A 12301-nucleotide genomic window follows, 5' to 3' on the forward strand; every position below is an offset into this window, starting at 1 on the left:
CCCACCGGCAGCGCCCGTCCGTCCCCTCCGCCCCGCTCCTCCTCCTCCTCCTCCTGCCGCCGGCAGCAGGTAGGGCCCCGGCAGCGCAGGCCCCGGTCCCAGGCTGAGCCGCCGGCAGCCGGAGCCTCTCTCTTCCCACAGAAATGGTGCCTCCCACGCAGGGAGAGAGAGATCCCACGGCCTTCGCTTTGGTGGGAGGATGATGGGGAGGGGGGGGGTTCAGTTCCAGCCGGGCCGCCCCGTTGCAGGGACGGACGGACGGACAGACGGGACTCGGGGCTGTGCTTGAACTCTGGACGCCTGGTTGTTTTTCCTCCTTGCTGGGCATGGCCGGGCGCCTCGTGACTTTTTATGGCCTGTCACCCAAGGGAAGGCAGAGGAGCCAAAGGCGAGGTACCTGCCGGGACGCTGGCTTCCCAGCTCCTTCCCCCCCCCCCGGCTGGGGGGCAACCTCAGCCCCCCAAACGACCTACTGGGGGGCTTTTGAGCTGGCAGGGCTCTGGTTTTACCTGTCCTCCCCCCCCACAGGCACCCGTGTTATCCTTGGGCTTGATGCTTCCTTCATTCCCAGCGGTTGGAGAAGGCCTGGATCACCCCTGGATGGGCAAACAGGGGTAGGGGGAAGGAGATCTGAGCTGGACTCGCCTGTGGTGACTTGTTGCAGGCTTTGCCAAGGAGCTGCTGGATGTGGATGGCGTTGGCTTCTCCTTGAGCTGCCTGCCCGTTCCTCTCTGACCGAGCCCCGGCTCTTTAACGTGTCGTTGGGAGTTTTGTGACCCGGTTCTCCAGTGTTTTGGAGCTTCTCGTAACCCAAATGGCTTGTTGGAGATGGCTCGGATAAGGGCAGGGTCCTTTTAAAGGGTTGCACGTTGAGGGAGGTGGCTTGGTTTGGAGGAATAATGTATGGGTGACCCAGATTTCGGAACTGTGACTGAGTTGGGCGAGGAGGAGGCATCCGTAAATCAGACTTGAAGCTGTACCTGATCTGAGTTATTCTTAACTCTGATTTATCGTTAATATTTGGAGTGGCTCAGCTGTCTTCTGTGTAGAGCCTCGTTTTGCCAGCTCGTGGCCGAGGGTGGCATTTGTAGCGTGCAGGCTGGGCAGTAGCCTAGCAATCTGGATAAATCTGCGAGTGGGGTTACACGATCTAATTGATAGTGACAGCAGGCGGCCGGGCTCGTGGCGGGTGCTCTTGCCAAAACCTCCTGTTGCTGCTGTCTGAAACGGTGGGACACGAGTGCTTCCTCTGGGAACCTCTTGTGCAGCCTGATAGGTTTTTGCCGGTAAAAGTCTGTTCCCCGAGACTTTTTTTTTTTTTTTTTTTTAAATTTCATCCTATTGACTTAAGACTCAAGAGAACATCTAGCTAATCCCCTCTCATGGTTCACACATTTCAAGTGCTTTCTAGAGGTAAAGAGCCAAATTTTGCTATAGGTTGGGTTTGTGTTGTTTTTTGTTGTTTTTTTTTTTTTTAACGTATTCTATTTTGGCGTCTGGTTTGAAGTGGGCTGTTTTATTTAATTAGTTTGTATTCATGTAAATTATGTTCACTCTGGTTATTCCTGGCAAAATTCAAGAAAGAGCCTGCAAGGGATTTCAAATTCATAATGGAAATCACTTTTTAATTTTTTTTTTCTTCCAAGAATATTTGATTCTAAGACTTACTGTGCTTTCTGTCACCTGGTCATCTTTCCAGTTTGATGTTGGCTGCTTAGTTACAGTCTAGCTAAATTATACACAGCTAGCTTATTGCAGTAGTCGCCCCTGGTAAAGTTTTGTGAATCCTTTCAGCTTTGCAGCTCCTCACCAAACTCCCGTTGTGGCTTTTAAGGAAGTGCTTAGAAGTGACTTCAGTGCAAGTGTAGATGTGCTCTGTTGTTTCAGCACTTGGGCCGTACAGAGAGAAATTGTTCCCCTCTTCCCTGAGGTTGGTTTAGTGATGATGCTCCTTGTTTGTTGTGTGGGTGTCTATTTTTGTCAGTTAGCTTGACGGTTGGACAAGATGATCTTTAAGGTCCCTTCCAACCTAGAAGATTCTGTGATTCTGTGATCACACAGCTGATGTTTGTGGTACCGGCCGTCTGGGGACAGACACCTTATTCTGACCCCTAGCAGGTATCCACATTCCCAGCTGGTTATCACTGCATGAAATCCCAAATTCTATTAGAAAAGTGCCCAGTCTTGATTTCAAGATATCAAGTGATAGACTGCACTGGTTCCCCGGGTAAATTATTCCAATGGCTTGATTACCCTCGCTAATTCCTTATCTCAATCTGTCCAGCCTGGTTCCTAACCACAAAGTCTTCCTGCAAATTTTCCTGCCGGATCACAGGGCTTGTTGCTGCCAGGATGGCACATTCCAGCAAAAAGAGGTGGCCTGCTGTACTGCGAGCTCACAGCTGCTGCCCGTGCTAACCTCTTGCTTCTGGGAAGAGGTGACCGTGGAGCTGTTGTCGGGTATGGTGTATGATGCATGATTTGGAGCCGTGGCTGTGGTGTCTGCACAGGCAGGGCTTTCAGAGAAATGTCGTCGAATAATCATAGAATCATAGAATTGCCCAGGCCGGAAGGGACCTCCAAAGCTCATCTAGTCCGACCCCCCCGCAGTCAGCAGGGACACCCCCACCTAGACCAGGTTGCCCAGGCCCTCGTCGAGCCTCTCCTTGAATATCTCCAGGGATGGGGCCTCAATCACCTCCCTGGGCAACCTGTTCCAGTGCTCCACCACCCTCACAGAGAAGAACCGTCACCTCATCTCCAGTCTAAATCTGTTCCCCTCCAGCTTGAAGCCATTGCCCCTCGTCCTGTCACTGCAGGCCTTTCTAAACAGGTTCTCCCCAGCCTTCCTGTAGGCTCCCTTCAGGTACTGGAAGGCCGCTATTAGGTCTCCCCGGAGCCTCCTCTTCTCCAGGCTGAACAGCCCCAGCTCCCTCAGCCTGTCCTTGTAGCAGAGGTGCTCCATCCCCCTGATCATCCTTGTGGCCCTCCTCTGGACCCTCTCCATCAGGTCTATATCCTTCTAATATTGAGGGCTCCAGACCTGCAGACAATCCTCCAGGTGAGGTCTCACCAGAGCAGAGTAAAGTGGCAGAATCCCCTCTCTGGACCTAACTTGTGTTGCTTGGAGTACAGCTTCCCGTGATGGTTAATCCAGTGTAACTACAGGCTGCTGCTGAAGGAATGATCCCCTTCTCATCCAGTCCTGACTGCAAGCTCCTGTTGCTTCCCTCGGATGGGATCTAGTGCCCAAGTGGCCTCAAATCAGTTCAGTCACTGCTCCGACTCAACATTGACCCCCTTCCCTGCACAGAAACCTATGACTTCAGGATCTGGAAGTTGGCTCAGCCTGCTCGGTGGCCAGAGGGTGCTAGGTCTGATGCAGAAGGACAGAATGCCACTGGGCATGAGAAATGTGGAGAGGGACTACCTCTTTTAGTAGCAGCCCCGTGCCTGTGCTGGATTTGATGCAAGAGGGGATGGTACATTTAGTTCCTACATGCGTGCGCTCAGATAAACAGGCGGTGGTTGCACAAACCCTCTCAGCTGGCACTGCTGTTGAAAGAAGCCGTCGTACCTAGCTGTTGTCATCCACATTGGTTCCCTGCTCTGGTTCCTCGTGAGACCACACGCGTGCCTATACCACCAGAAGAGAAAGGGCAGTGTGGGAGTGGGAACAAGGAGAGCAGAGGATGGGATTCCTTTTGGCCAGCTGAGGAACTTGTGAAACTAAGGCTTGAGATACAGGAATTGTCACAAGCAACACCTTACCTTAAAACTTGGTGGAAGCTAATGTTTTCTTTCACCTTTCCTTTGCAGCAGATGTGTATGAAAGACTGCCCTGATTTTCTCGGTAGCCCAGGTGTGACTTTGGAGAAGTGGGTTTAGCCAGGATTGGTTTTAGGTCAGCGGCATTTATGCGTTTGGTCAGGAAGTGTATGTTGGAGTTAGACTTTGTATGGGAAAAGAGCATCTATTGTATAAAGAAGAAGGTCTGTGCCTTGGCTGTGACATACTGATACCTATGAAAGGTTCATCAGTGCAGAAAAGTTGCAAGCTAATGCGTTTGTGTGTTCTTGATGTGAGGTTCTTGGTGATTTTCAGTGCCTGAGCCAGCTGGGGTGCCCTTTTGGGACAGCTTAGTTAACCTTGTTTCATCAGAGAATCATAGAATGGTTTGGGTTGGAAGGGACCTTAAAGATCATCCAGTTCTAACCCCCCTGCCCTGGGCAGGGACACCTCCCACCAGACCAGGTTGCTCCAAGCCCCATCCAGCCTGGCCTTGAACCCCTCCAGGGATGGGGCAGCCACAGCTTCTCTGGGCAGCCTGTTCCAGTGTCTCACTACCCTCACAGGAAGGAATTTTTTTCTGGTATCTCATCTAAATCTCCCCTCTTCCAATTTAAAACCGTTCCCCCTTGTCCTGTCACTACCCTTCCTGACAAAGAGTCCCTCCCCAGCTCTCCTGTAGCTCCCTTCAGATATTGGAAGCTGCTCTGAGGTCTCCCCTGTTCTGGTGGAAGTAGTTTGCTGGCACAAAACTCATTCCCCATCCATGGTTTTAAATGCCGTTCCTTCAAATGCAGCGCTGAACGCGACAGGAGATGTAGAACTGAGCCTGTGGTGGAGACAAGTTTTGAGCTCACGGTCTGGGGGCTGGATTGCAGCTGGATGAAGCCAAAGACGAAATTCCCATGACTTTGGTCCAAGTTCAGTGCAAGGTCAGGGGCAGGGCTATTGGTTTTAATAGTGGGAAAAATTAAAAAGGGGGGAAAGTGATTACCATGACATGTGTACAAATGTATGCATGTAAATAGACACACATATGTAAACATATACAAAATAGAGGGTGTTCTGAAGCTAGAGGAGGTTGAGGAGGAGTGGCTATAGAAACTGTAACTGGATACTATATGAGAAATGAACTGGAGTGGGAGGAAGTGTGTGAACCTGCTGCTCAGAGAACACTGCATTAAAGCAGAGCTGGCCATCAATTAGCTTCCTGTGAATGTATCCTATTTGCAGTAAGTCACGTAGAAGTGTGTGACATTCAGATGTCAAACTACTTCTTTGTAGTCTCAAATTGAACATCTAGCTGCGTGCAGGTGCTCAGCGTGTGAGGTCCACTGCCCCTGGCCTTGCTGGGGCTCCGACTGCATTTGGCACCGGAGTTCCTGCTGCCGATCGTACACAAAACTTAACCTGGGTCAGGCTGAGGTGGTGCCCAGTGGGATCCACAAACTTGGTGGTTCCCTGCTTGTGCCACCCGTGGGCAGAGTGCAGTCATACGTTAGTGAGCAGACCCAGCTTTGTGCAGGCTGTGATGGGAGGAGAGGTGAGGAACAGCTGCAGCTTCATTGACAAATCACAGAATCCCATGGCGTTGGAAGGGACCTCTGGAGATCCTCTAGTCCAGCCCCCCTGCCAAAGCAGGTCCACCCAGAGCAGGTCGCACAGGAATGTGTCCAGGCGGGTTTGGAATGTCTCCAGAGAAGGAGACTCCACCACCTCCCTGGGCAGCCTCTGCCAGGGCTCTGCCACCCTCACAGTGAAGAGGTTCCTCCTCATGTTTAGGTGGAACTTCTTATATTCCAGTTTGTGCCCATTTCCTCTTGTCCTGTCCCTGGGCACCACGGAAAAAAGACCAGCCCCGTCCTCTTGACATCCACCGTTTGAGTATTTATAAGCATTGATCAGATCCCCCCTCAGCCTTCTCTTCTCCAGACTAAAAAGACCCAAGTCCCTCAGCCTCTCCTCGTAGGAGAGATGCTCCAGGCCCCTCATCATCTTTGTAGCCCTCTGCTGTCCCCTCTCCAGCAGTTCCCTGTCCTTCTGGGACTGGGGAGCCCAGAACTGGTCCCAGTGCTCCAGCTGGGGCCTCCCCAGGGCAGAGCAAAAGGGGGGCAGGATGACCTCCCTCCACCTGGTGCTGACACTCTTCCTGATGCCCCCCAGGATGCCAATGGCCTTCTTGGCCACCAGGGCACATGGTCGGTTCACGATGGGCAGAGTTTGAGGATCCAAAAGTCACCCCCCTAGAGGGGAGGGGATTGGGATCCTGGTGACATCAGGGCATGATTTGTTCAGATTGCAGAAGCCTTGAGAAAGTCAGAGGACATGTGAGGCAAGGCCCGTGTCTGTGTCACAAGCAGACCTGCTGTTCACAGCTGCCACAAGGTGGCTGCAATGGCTGCGCTTGCATATTCACTTAATAATAGAAATAGATGCCCAAATCAGTGTTAAGCTGGCATATACATCACTAGTGGGATGAGGGGTGGCAAGAAGATGCTTTGGCTACAGTGTTGCTGGACAGCTACAAAAAATAAGCATACATAAGCTTTATTGTATGTAGAATCACAGAATGGTTAGAGTTGGAAGGGACCTTAAAGATCATCCAGTTCCAACCCCCTGCCCTGGGCAGGGACACCTCCCACCAGACCAGGTTGCCCAAAGCCCCATCCAGCCTGGCCTTGAACCCCTCCAGGGATGGGGCAGCCACAGCTTCTCTGGGCAACCTGTTCCAGTGTCTCACCACCCTCACAGCAAAGAATTTCTTTCTGGTATCTCATCTAAATCTCCCCTCTTCCCATTTAAAACCGTTACCCCTTGTCCTGTCACTGCACTTCCTGACAAAGAGTCCCTCCCCAGCTCTCCTGTAGCCCCTTCAGATATTGGGAGGCTGCTCTAAGGTCTTCCCAGAGCCTTCTCTTCTCCAGGCTGAACAACCCCAGCTCTCTCAGCCAGTCTTCATAGGAGAGGTGCTCACAAAAATTTATAGGTGTAACAATCAAAAGTGCCTGCAAATATTCTTTGAACAGGATAGATCTAAACGAGGCCCTTACACCTTTATTAGATTCCTGCCCTTTGAGGGGATGCTAGTGGAAAATTTGGAAGAGTACACCAGTAAGGTTTTGCTGGTCTACTTCATTTCCTAGGAGAAGGGAGGATGCCATAGCCATCTTGGTGCCTCCAAAAGCTCTGATGCTGTAGGTGTGTCTTCAGTGGGTCTGGTCTCTAAGCAAAATCTTTTTGGCATGGATTAAGCCGGAGCTTCTGTTTAGGCACAGAAATCTTACTGTAGGTATTCCGTAATGCAGGTGTCTGAGGGTAACTCTAGACCTGTGAAATGTAATCTGGCTGCAACATTTGAGTCAATCTCCTTTCTGAAGTACTCGGAGATAACTATCTGTTTTTACAGGTGAGGACTGTCAGGTTGCGTAGCAGTGAAGTTGAGAAGGTGTGGTGTGTATCTATTTCCCCTCTGTTACTGGATTTATAGATGAGATATTCCGAATATCCCACCAGCCCTGCAGGACAGGGATGGGTCTCACTGTGTGATATTTAGAATGGTGAGGATTCTGTCCTGATTGTTTGTATTGCAAATTGCTATTGCAAATTAACTCTTCCCATCGCTTGTTCCTTCTCTCCATTTCTCTCTTTCTGTAACTCACTTTGCACATGGAGATATTTCAGGCTTGAGTTTGAGTATAATATAGCTGATAGATCTTTTGTTTGTTTTTAGAATGATACACTTGTCTCTCCCCTCTTTACCTCTCTCCAGGAAAAGTTTTGTCTCCTGGAAGGGCAGGTCTCAGGTACAGGCAAGAAGAGGCTGGGGATAGACGGAGTGGGTAGCACTGAGAAGGCTCCAATTCAACACACAGCCCTGACAGATCTCGGGGCAGAGAGATGTGAAGAGAAGCAGGAAGTACCCCTATTTTTATAGAAAATGATGGGTCATGGGACGTTTTCCTAAATGTGTGAGTGATTGAGAGAGATGGGTTTAACCCCTCAAATCACCCAGTAACTTCTTAACGCCCCGCCTGGAGCTGTGTGGAAGGATGGGAAATACCTTCCTGCCCTGTCGCTCTCTCCGTCATCTCTGGGCAGCGCTGGGAAGAGGGGACGTTCTCTTAGTGCACGTGGTGGGGTTTGAAAGAGAAGCTCTAAGGTGTTCCCATAGGCACAGGGTCAATGCTTTTCATTTCAGTCTGGAGTCCTGTGCCATCTGGGAAGGTGGGCTTCCTCTGGCATTGCTCCTGCAGTCCACCTTGGCTTCCTGCCCTTGCACAATGAGTAAAATGAGCTGTTTCATTTCAGAGAGGTGCAGAGAAAGGAAGAGGAGCGATCTGAACGTATGCTGGAGCAATGAAATGTGCCTTATCCTGGAAGAGCAAGGCCAGGCATGCCAGTTGTGTCACTGTAATCTGTGCTCTGACCAGTCACGAGGGAGCAATGGAAACTGGCATGGCTAGAAATCACAAGTTCAGCAAGGCAATGTGAAAGTAAATCTGCCCTGAAATTTATTACGTTTTACTAGCGTGTTTCCTTTGATAAGTTAATTTAAAAGATGGCATTGTACACAGTTTGGTTTTGACAATGCAAAAGAATGAACAAAGTGCATTTAAAGAGAAAGAAATCACTTTTCTCTCACTAACAGATGCAGGAAGCACACGCAGATGTTTTGAAGTAAGCACGTGTAAAAGCACCAACCTAGTTTTAAAGAATGATTTGGTAGAGAGATAGTCTCGTGCTTAGAGGTAGCAAGGAATATCCAATGCTGTATGTTCTAAGTTCATAGAATTGATGGAATTGCAGAAAGGGTCTCACCTGAATGTGGACACAATGAGAAGTAGACAACTGTGAGTATCTGACACGCGTGAGATCGTGGGATGGGGACTTTCATTGCCTGGGCAGTGAAATCCCTACAGTACAAGAAGTATGTTACCAGGGTAATACTGATCCAAAATGAGCTGAAACAAGTAATTATGGATGCTACTTTGTGTGAAAAATGTGTGTATTGTTTGTGCTTTGCATCCCTGCAGCACAGCAGGGAAAGATCTTGGTAAAGGATTTTGTATGTTGAAGAGCTTGGAGGCAGAAGACACGGAAGGAACAGAATGGGCAATTGATATATTTTTGTTGGTGAAGGGATTGCTTAAATAAGGCTTTGCTTGTGGTTGCAATCAGGTACAGAGTTTATAACAGGGCTTTGCATATTCATTCCACCGAGCAGCCGCTCCCTGACTAATCCTCAGAGCCTGAGGTAGGAGGGGTCAGTATTACCTCAGTTGTGCAGATAACCCTCCAGAGGGACAGAAACTGCTGGAAACCAACTGAGTTAGGAACTGGCGATTCTGCTGGATGAGGGGTGGGGATGAAGGCTCAGTTCTGGGTTGCCTTGGTGGGGGTGGGAATAGGGAAAAGTGCTTATAATTAAGCTTCCTTTAACAAATGACCATAAGTGGGGAATTGAAGGAGGGAGAGCTCCTACTTATCTTAATGTGCTCCTTCCCCTTTCAGCCTGTGTTATATTACTGATGATCTTAGTTGTCCTTTGTGGACCTACTAGCTTGAAATTTCTAGGTGACCATGACTGTGTTTAACTCTTCATAAGCTGTAGCTGTTAGTAGAAGCTTGAAGCAGCAGTCCTGTGGATGCACCTTTATCACCTTCTGTTGGGACAAATGCTGGTAGAGCAGGAATAGCCAAAAGTTCAGAGTGCAGGGTGTTTCCCGTGTGTGTGTGTGTGACAAAAGCGGTGACGCTGACATCTCCTGCTGTGGGAATAGCTGTAATTGCATCTTCTTTTAATGTGATTGCGTCCTGGGAGCTGATCTACTGTGATCTGTGTCATACCTCCCGTGTAAAGCGCTGCCAAGGGTGACAGATTTGATTTGTCACATTGAGATGTGTGGGGCTGTTCTTCACTTCGACAGCCTCGTGGCAGCGAGTTGTAGCCAGATACAGCTGTCAGCGCTGCGGGGTCTGTCACTGAGCAGAACCATAGAATGGTTTGGGTTGGAAGGGACCTTAAAGATCATCCAGTTCCAACCCCCCTGCCCTGGGCAGGGACACCTCCCACCAGACCAGGTTGCTCCAAGCCCCATCCAGCCTGGCCTTGAACCCCTCCAGGGATGGGGCAGCCACAGCTTCTCTGGGCAACCTGTTCCAGTGCCTCACCACCCTCATAGCAAAGAATTTCTTTCTGGTATCTAATCTAAATCTCCCCTCTTCCAGTTTAAAACCGTTTCCCCTTGTCCTGTCACTGCCCTTCCTGACCAAGAGTCCCTCCCCAGCTCTCCTGTAGCTCCCTTCAGATATTGGGAGGCTGCTCTAAGGTCTTCCCAGAGCCTTCTCCTCTCCAGGATGAAGAACTCCAGCTCTCTCAGCCTGTCTTCATAGGAGAGGTGCTCCATCAAAGCTGTTGCTGATAAAACAGTTGCTGGACCTTGGCTTGTTAAAGCCTCCTGCTTTGCTACCCCTCCTAGGCAAGGACCACTGCCTCAGCCTGCTGTGAGGCTGGGACCTCCCTTGTCTTGTCCTCAGCTTTGTGCCTCACTTGCCGTTCTTCTGTCCTGTTGAGCCCAGGGGCTTGCAAAAGTTGCTCCCTTTGTGCCCCCTGTCTGTTTGCTAATGTGCTGACTAGCTGGCTGTCACACACACAGCAGAGGCAAGGTGCTGGCTTCAGTAACAGTCAGCAAACGTTTGTGCTGAAAGCTGGGTTCCTCAAGTACATCAGTCTGGCAGAGGTAAGGCTGAAGACCCATTTTCCATACAGCAGGGTGTTTGGGAACAAGTCTCTAAGTAGAGTTCTGACTCTTCCCTCCCCCTTGGGCATGGTCCACTGACCAGTGGAGCTGTGTCCAGCTCTGGAGTCCTCAACATAGAAAGGACATGGACCTGTTGGAACGGGTCCAGCAGAGGGCCAGGAAGATGATCAGAGGGATGGAGCACCTCTGCTATGAAGACAGGCTGAGAGAGCTGGGATTGTTCAGCCTGGAGAAGAGAAGGCTCCAGGGAGACCTTAGAGCAGCCTCCCAATATCTGAAGGGAGCTACAGGAGAGCTGGGGAGGGACTCTTTGTCAGGAAGGGCAGTGACAGGACAAGGGGTTTTGCTGTGAGGGTGGTGAGACCCTGGCCCAGGTTGCCCAGAGAAGCTGTGGCTGCCCCATCCCTGGAGGGGTTCAAGGCCAGGCTGGATGGGGCTTGGAGCAACCTGGTCTGGTGGGAGGTGTCCCTGCCCAGGACAGGGAGGTTGGAACTGGATGGTCTTTAAGGTCCCTTCCAACCCAAACCATTCTATGATTCTATGACATTGTCACCTCCTTTCCTAATACTCTCCCAATCTTTCCCTCTTTAAACACCTCTGTGGCTCTTAGCTTTCCCGACTTCCAGCAATCATACCAGATTGTACTCTTTGCTGTTGCCTGTAATGATTTTCTCTTTTTAAATTTTATTTTTTTCTCTTTTAAGCACAGTGAAACATTTTGCTGCATGCCAAGTCTGATAAACTTGTTTAGGTGACTTTAATGGGCAGTGTCAGAAGTTATGACAGCTGCCTGCGAGGCTGAACTGGAGGAACTCTGCTGGATCTCATTGAACTCAGGAGACATGGGGTGTTTATGTGTTTATTTATGCCCCACTGATCAAAGCACGTTGCAGGTAATGGGAAAGGCAGTGAGCTGAGTCTTAGATTTCATTTAACTGGTGCCTATAGCTTCCCAGGGGAAGTTTCTCATTCATGCTAAAGTATGCACAGCTTAAATTAGGATATAGCGTGCATGCTTGCGTAGGTTGGTGGATGTGAGTGTACCAAGGACTTTGCATTCCTCTGCTGTACTGGGCACTGGTGAGTCCCCACCTCGAGTACTGTGTCCAGTTTTGGGCCCCTTGCCACAAAAAAAAAAAGACATCGAGGGGCTGGAGCGGGTCCAGAGAAGGGCAACAAAGCTGGTGAGGGGTCTGGAGAACAAGTCTTGTGAGGAGAGGCTGAGGGAGCTGGGGGTGTTCAGCCTGGAGAAAAGGAGGCTGAGGGGAGACCTTCTCGCTCTCTACAACTACCTGAAAGGAGGGTGTAGAGAGGGGGGGGGCGGTCTCTTCTCCCAAGGAGCAGGGAATGGTACAAGAGGAAATGGCCTCAAGTTGCACCAGGGGAGGTTCAGGTTGGATATTAGGAAAAATTTTAACACCTTTATTAAACCTTGGCATGGGCTGCCCAGGGAGGGGTTATTAAACCTTGGCATGGGCTGCCCAGGGAGGTGGTTGAGGCACCATCCCTGGAGTCATTAATAGATGGGTTGACATAGTGCTTAGTGACATGATTTACTGATGTTTTTTTTTATCAGAGTTAGGTTGATGGTTGGACTAGATGATCTTTAAGGTCCCTCCCAACCTAAACAATTCTACGGTTCCATGATTATTTTGTGATCATGTCATAAAAGAGGTAAATGGAATTGTATTGGGTCTGTATTACACTATTAGTCACGGTGACTGTTAAGAGTTACATTGCCTCATGTTTTA

At 49.9% G+C, this 12301-nt stretch overlaps 1 protein-coding gene across 1 annotated transcript in view; it reads left to right on the forward strand.

Moving 5' to 3' along the window:
* ARHGEF5 (Rho guanine nucleotide exchange factor 5) overlaps positions 1-12301 on the forward strand; it is a 45699-nt gene that overhangs the window by 1046 nt on the left and 32352 nt on the right. The window lies entirely within an intron of this gene.

Source organism: Calidris pugnax, unplaced genomic scaffold, assembly GCF_001431845.1.
Source record: "Calidris pugnax isolate Ruff unplaced genomic scaffold, ASM143184v1 scaffold47, whole genome shotgun sequence".
Classification (NCBI taxonomy): Eukaryota; Metazoa; Chordata; class Aves; order Charadriiformes; family Scolopacidae; genus Calidris; species Calidris pugnax.